Below are 8,210 nucleotides of genomic sequence, written 5' to 3' on the forward strand. Positions count from 1 at the left end.
CTCTGGCACCCTGCCGGAGGGGGCCATCATCATCATGGAGGCCAAGGACCAGAGGGAGAACTTCTCCCCATCTAGGGGGGAGGCCATGGAGGAGGAAGCAAAAGGGGGAGACTCTCTCCCCCTCCCTCTCGGTAGCGCTAGAGTGCCATGGGGGAACCATCACTGCGGTGATCATCTTCATCAACATCACCATCTTCATCACCTTCCTCGTCTCTTTTACGTGGTCCACTCTCCCGCACCCCGCTGTAATCCCCTACTTGAACATGGTTCTTTATGCCAAATATTATGATCCAATGATGTGTTGCCATCCTAAGATGTTTTGAGTAGATTTCTTTTGTCTTTGGGTTGATTGATGATCTAGATTGGTTTGAGTTGTATGTTTTATTTTGGTGTTGTCCTATGGTGCTTTCCGTGTTGCGCACACATGAAGGATTCCCATTGTAGGGTGTTGCAATACGTTCATGATTTGCTTATAGTAGGTTACTAGAGTGACGGAAGCTTAAACCCGAGTAAGGGGGTTGTTGCGTATGGGATAAAGGGGACTAGAACTTTAATGATATGGTTGGGTTTTACCTTAATGATCTTTAGTAGTTGCGGATGCTTGCTAGAGTTCCAATCATAAGTGCATATGATCCAAGTAGAGAAAGTATGTTAGCTTATGCCTCTCCCTCATATAAAATTGCAATAATGATCACTGATCTTCTTAACAATTGCCTAGGATAATTTCGCACACCGATTGATGAGGACATCAATACAATTGTTACACCCATAGCCCCTGCTGATATACATACTGGACCAATTACTAGAGCTCGTCCACGCCAACTAAATTACCAGGTACTTTCGTTTCTTGGTAATGATTCTAATGTTCATGAGAATATGATGCTGCCTAAATTGGATACATTTGTTTTGCTTACAAATGAAGGGCCTAGCTTGGAGAAGGATGAACATTGGAGCAAGAACAAGCATGGAGATGATGGCATGTGCAAGGGGAACAAGAACGGAGTTACAAGTGATGATTTCAGGACTTTGAAGCCACCATAATGGGTGCATGAAGCCTTGGACGAAATATACAAGATGCCACTTCATAAATTTCGTCCCGAGGCTATTTTAGGTGTTGCGTCACCTTATTATTGGGCCAGGCCCATGTAATTTCGAAATACATAAGTATAGGCTATTTTTAGAGTACGTATGTGTGGGGAAACAAGAGATAGGGTTGATTTCGGACCCCTCCACCAAGGGCCACGAAATTCCCCCCCTCTTCCTCCATATATACAGCCCTTAGGGCATCGTTTAGACTTAAGGGTTTTGTTTAGATTAAAAGTTCGCCATAGCTGCAACTTCGCGTACTTTGTTTGTGTTCAACGACCAGACAAAGGCGTCACAGAACCCCACCTTGATCAATAAAGCTTTCATCTTATATTCGCAATATCCAGATTGCAATCTCAGTTTCTTGCTTGTTCTTCGTTTGCTCGCAGGAAACAGACCCTCGTGGTCAGGTTGATCGTACTCCGGCGTGGTCAATAACCTCTCGGAGTTGGTTTAGCGATTGCTAAGGCACAACGTCCGCGCACATTCGTAGTCGGATCATCAAAGTCGACTGCCACCAAAGCGATATCCATCATCTCATCGAAAGACGGGACACCTTTGCCTCTATCAAGTGGTATCAGATTTCCAGGTTGCTCGGTGAGATTTTACAGTTTTTCGTAGTTTAGATCGAGTCTGTTCTTCATACCTACAGTCCACGAAAAAGCCAAAAAAAATTAGGGTTAGTTCATCATATCCGAACCAATCTGAGCCTTTGCATAATCTTTTTAGGGTTTTGCTTTGTTAAATTTGCGGTTGCATCCTCGTGTCTAGTTGCTGGTCTTAGCGTTAGTCTTTTAGAGTTTCGAGTTCTGGTCATAAGTTGTCACGCCGCCACCGCACCATCATCATCGCCCCTGTCACCTACCACCACCGCTCTGAATCCGTATCCATATACCACCACCAATCCGTATCCATATACCACCACCGATCCATATCCATATATTACCACCGCTGCCATATACCACCACCATATATCCACCACCAATTCGAGTTCCTTGCATATTAGGTGTGTTTTTGAGATCCATCTAGATTCCGATTCGGGTGTTTCCTTGCCGGAGTAGGTTTCGGAAAGAAAAAAAAAGAGTTCGGAAACCACCCTCCGTTTAGGCCCTAAATTTTTCGAAAACGCATTTTTCGAAAAAAATTCTGGCTATCCTATTTTTAGGTGTTTCTGAGTGTTTTGAGACAGGTGCCATTATAGGAAGTTTTTTTTGACCCGTTTCCAGTTTTTGGGTCCGGGCAGTCGAAAAAACGAAAAAAAAAATTTGGTCGAAAAAAATTCATGCCCATCCTGTCAGTTTGACCTAGGAAGAGTTTTGAGACACTCGCCATTATAGTGATTTTTCGCAAAAAAAAAGCAGCGCAAAAAAAAGAGCGCAAAAAAAAAGAGCGAAAAAAAATTTTCCAGAGTGTGCTTTTTCCTTGTTTACGTGCAGCGCCGTGATTTTGTTAGTGTTCTAGGCTCGCGTCTCTAGCACGGTCTAGCCTAGGACCAGCACAGTACCGTCGTTGAGCATTTATTCAACTGTGCATCTCTGAATTGATTATTGCTGACCCTTTTTGCTACCATATTATAAGCCTTCCCAGCTCCACATACATCTACGTCGTGCGTTTGACTCTCCCTGGTAATCGCTCTATCCAAGCTTTGAGAGTTTTGACTACAACGGTTGCCGATCACCGCCTGCTGCTGGGTAAGAACTGGTAAGAATTTGAGTTTTGCTTGACGGGTTTGTGATACACCACCACCACTTCTTAGTAGTCTGTAGGATCATATTCTTGTGTGTTTCTAATTGCTGCTAACCATGGTAGGATCACAAGCCGATGAGACTGATTGGGAGAACCTGACGAACAAACAGCTACATGATAAATTTCAGCAAATGATGAGTGGACAGGTGCAAGATGTGCTGAACAGATTTGACGAGGCCATGGAGAAGATAGATGGCATGGAGAAGACGTTCGAAACAAAGCTTGATAGCAAGTTTAATGAATTGCTCGCGCGTTTACCATCGCCGCCGCCGGCTGCACCTATCGCACCTCTGCAACACCAACAACAATGCATCCTTCCGAATCAGTATGGACGAGCGAAGCGTGTTCCTATTGAGGATGGCCAAACTTCTGGTGCTGCTGTTCCTGTTATTGATGCTTCTTTGGCTCCTTCTACTGCTGCTGCTGGTACCCAGGAGGATGATGAGTATGCGGGCGATTATGAGGATGAGGTTGATCAAAATCAGAACTACGTGCACCCACCAGCACCACCACCAGCAGGTCGACCTCAGGTATATATTCGTAATGGTAGGCCTGCACCACCACCTCAGGTACGAGATGATGTGCATATTCCTAAACTGAAATTGAATATTCCACCATTTGAGGGTAGATATGTTCCTGATATATATCTTACTTGGGAGTTAGAAACTGAACAACATTTTACATGTTTACAATATCCCGAGGTGAGACGGGTTGCTGCTGCTGTTTGTGCTTTCACTAGTTTTGCATGTGTATGGTAGTCTGAACATTGTAGATTATATCCTATTCCAACTACTTGGTCTGCTTTGAAAACTGCTATGCGTACGCATTGGGTTCCACCATATTATCAACGTGAATTGCTTCAAAAATTGCAGCGTTTAAGACAAGCGAAAAATTCTATAGAAGAATATTATCAGGAATTACAAACTGGCATGATTAGATGTGGTATTGTTGAGGAGAATGAAGCTATGCTTGCACGTTTTCTGCGTGGATTAAATAGAGAGATTCAGACCATTCTAGACTATAAGGAGTATACTAATATCACTCGTTTATTCCATCTTGCTTATAAAGATGAACGTGAAGTGCAGGATCGACAAGCATTGGCGCGATCTAACTTTTCTGTAGGCCGACCTTCATCATGGACACTACGTGCATCTTCTACTTCAACTGCACCAGCACCTCAATCAGGTGCCTCCTCCAGTCGTGATACAAGAAAACAGGCACAACCACCATTATCTGCCAAGAGCGCACCTGCTGGGCCTGCACAGAGTTCTTCTTCTTCCATGGCATCAACAGGGCACACAAGTGATATTATTTGTCGTCGTTGTAAGGGAGGAGGTCATTATGCGAGAGAATGCAAATCTCCGCGTGTGATGATTGCTACCGCAGATGGTGGATATGAGTCCGCTAGTGACTATGAATAGGAGACTTTGGCTCTTATTACACGTGAAGAACATGGTGGAGATGATTCTGATCATGAGACGCAATACATGGCTCCTGAAGACGCTGACAGGTATGAATGTTTAGTTGCTCAACGTGTTTTGAGTGTGCAGGTCACACAAGTTGAGCAAAATCAGAGGCACAATTTGTTCCATACCAAGGGAGTTGTGAAGGAACGTTCTGTGCGCGTCATAATAGATGGAGGGAGCTGCAACAACTTGGCTAGCATGGAGATGGTGGAGAAGCTTTCTCTCACCACAAGACCACATCCACATCCTTACTACATCCAATGGTTCAACAACAGCGGCAAGGTTAAGGTAACACGTACTGTTCGTGTGCATTTTAGTATCTCTACATATGCTGATTATGTTGATTGTGATGTGGTACCTATGCAAGCATGTTCCTTATTACTTGGTAGACCATGGCAATTTGATAAAAACTCTGTACACCATGGTAGAAACAATCACTATACTCTTGTTCATAAGGATAAAAATATTACTTTGCTTCCTATGACTCCTGATTCCATTTTGAAAGATGATATTAATAGAGCTAATAAAGCAAAATAGGAGAAGAATAAGAGTGAAAATCAGATTGTGGCAAAAGAATTTGAGCAACAAATGAAGCCTAATAATAAACCATCTAGTGTTGCTTCTGAAATTAAATTGAAAAGTGCATGTTTATTTGCCACCAAATCTGATATTGATGAGCTAGATTTCAGCAAATCTGTTTGCTATGCTTTTGTGTGCAAAGAGGCATTATTTTCATTCGAGGATGTGCCTTCCTCTTTGCCTCCTGCTGTCACTAACATTTTGCAGGAGTTCGCTGACGTCTTTCCACAAGACGTGCCACCGGGATTACCGCCTATTCGAGGGATTGAGCATCAGATTGAATTAATTCCCGGTGCTTCACTGCCAAACCGTGCACCATACCGTACCAATCCAGAGGAGACGAAGGAGATTATGCTTCAAGTACAAGAGCTTCTCGACAAAGGTTATATACGCGAATCCCTTAGTCCTTGTGCTGTTCCTATTATTCTAGTGCCGAAAAAGGATGGTACATCACGTATGTGTGTTGATTGTAGAGGCATTAATAATATTACTATTCGTTATCGTCATCCTATTCCTAGGCTCGATGATATGCTTGATGAATTGAGTGGCTCTACAATATTCTCCAAAGTTGATTTGCGTAGTGGATACCATCAAATTCGTATGAAATTGGGAGATGAATGGAAAACAGCATTTAAAACTAAGTTTGGATTATATGAGTGGTTAGTCATGCCTTTTGGGTTAACTAATGCACCTAGTACTTTCATGAGATTAATGAACGAAGTTTTACGTGCTTTCATTGGACGATTTGTGGTAGTTTACTTTGATGACATATTGATTTATAGCAGATCTTTGGAAGAACATTTGGAACATTTACGTGCTGTTTTTATTGCTCTACGTGATGCACGTTTGTTTGGTAACCTTGGGAAGTGCACCTTTTGCACCGACCGAGTATCTTTTCTTGGCTATGTTGTTACTCCATAGGGAATTGAAGTTGATAAAGCCAGGATTGAAGCTATTGAGAGTTGGCCGCAGCCCAAAATGGTCACACAAGTGAGGAGTTTTCTTGGCCTCGCTGGATTCTATAGGCGTTTTGTGAGAGATTTCAGCACCATTGCTGCACCTCTCAATGAGCTTACAACGAAAGATGTGCCTTTTCTTTGGGGTACCGCACAGGAAGAAGCCTTCTCGGTATTGAAAGATAAGTTGACACATGCTCCTTTACTCCAACTTCCTGATTTTAATAAGACTTTTGAGCTTGAATGTGATGCTAGTGGAATTGGATTAGGCGGTGTGTTATTACAAGATGGCAAACCTGTTGCATACTTTTCTGAAAAATTGAGTGGGCCTAGTCTGAATTATTCTACTTATGATAAAGAATTATATGCTCTTGTTCGGACTTTAGAAACATGGCAACATTATTTATGGCCCAAAGAATTTGTTATACATTATGATCATGAATCTTTGAAACATATTAAAAGTCAAGCTAAACTGAATCGTAGACATGCTAAATGGGTTGAATTCATTGAGACTTTTCCTTATGTAATTAAACACAAGAAGGGAAAAGAAAATGTTATTGCTGATGCATTGTCTCGCCGCTATACTATGCTTTCACAACTTGACTTCAAAATATTTGGTTTGGAGACCATCAAACATCAATATGTGCATGATGCTGATTTTAAAGATGTAATGCAGAATTGTAAAGAAGGAAGAATGTGGAACAAGTTCGTCGTTAATGATGGATTTGTGTTTCGTGCTAACAAGATATGCATTCCAGCTAGCTCCGTTCGTCTTTTGTTGTTGCAGGAGGCGCATGGAGGAGGATTAATGGGACACTTTGGCGTGAAGAAGACGGAGGAGGTACTTGCTACACATTTCTTTTGGCCAAAGATGAGACGGGATGTTGAGCGTTTTATTGCTCGCTGCACTACATGTCAAAAAGCTAAGTCACGACTCAATCCTCATGGTTTATATATGCCTTTGCCTGTACCTAGTGTTCCTTGGGAGGATATATCTATGGACTTTGTTTTAGGTTTACCTCGAACAAAGAAGGGGAGGGATAGCATATTTGTTGTCGTGGATAGATTCTCGAAAATGGCACACTTTATACCATGTCATAACAGCGATGATGCTGTTAATGTTGCTGATTTGTTCTTTCGTGAAATTATTCGCTTGCATGGTGTGCCAAATACTATTGTTTCAGATCGTGATACTAAATTTCTTAGCCACTTTTGGAGATGTTTATGGGCTAAGTTGGGGACTAAACTGCTTTTTAGTACTACTTGTCACCCCCAAACTGATGGACAAACTGAAGTAGTCAATAGAACGTTGTCTACTATGCTTAGGGCTGTTTTGAAGAATAATAAGAAAATGTGGGAGGAATGCTTGCCTCATATTGAATTTGCTTATAATCGTTCATTGCACTCTACTACTAAGATGTGCCCTTTTGAAGTTGTGTATGGTTTCCTACCTCGTGCACCTATTGATTTGTTGCCTCTTCCATCTTCAGAGAAGGTTAATTTTGATGCTAAACAACGTGCTGAATTGATTTTAAAAATGCACGAGTTAACTAAGGAAAACATTGAGCGTATGAATGCTAAATATAAACTTGCTGGAGATAAGGGTAGAAAACATGTTGTGTTTGCACCTGGAGATCTTGTTTGGTTACATTTGCGTAAGGATAGATTTCCTGATTTGCGCAAATCAAAGTTAATGCCACGTGCTGATGGTCCCTTTAAGGTGTTAGAGAAAATAAATGATAATGCATATAAACTTGAGCTGCCTGCAGATTTGGGGGTTAGTCCCACTTTTAACATTGCAGATTTGAAGCCTTATTTGGGTGAGGAAGATGAACTTCCGTCGAGGACAACTTCATTTCAAGAAGGGGAGGATGATGAGGACATCAATACAATTGTTACACCCACAGCCCCTGCTGCTATACATACTGGACCAATTACTAGAGCTCGTGCACGCCAACTAAATTACCAGGTACTTTCGTTTCTTGGTAATGATTCTAATGTTCATGAGAATATGATGCTGCCTAAATTGGATACATTTGTTTTGCTTACAAATGAAGGGCCTAGCTTGGAGAAGGATGAACATTGGAGCAAGAACAAGCATGGAGATGATGGCATGTGCAAGGGGAACAAGAACGGAGTTACAAGTGATGATTTCAGGACTTTGAAGCCACCATAATGGGTGCATGAAGCCTTGGACGAAATATACAAGATGACACTTCATAAATTTCATCCCGAGGCTATTTTAGGTGTTGCGTCACCTTATTATTGGGTCAGGCCCATGTAATTTCGAAATACATAAGTATAAGCTATTTTTAGAGTACGTATGTGTGGGGAAACAAGAGATAGGGTTGATTTCGGACCCCTCCACCAAGGGCCA

This window comes from Triticum dicoccoides, chromosome 4A, assembly GCF_002162155.2.
Source record: "Triticum dicoccoides isolate Atlit2015 ecotype Zavitan chromosome 4A, WEW_v2.0, whole genome shotgun sequence".
Lineage (NCBI taxonomy): Eukaryota > Viridiplantae > Streptophyta > Magnoliopsida > Poales > Poaceae > Triticum > Triticum dicoccoides.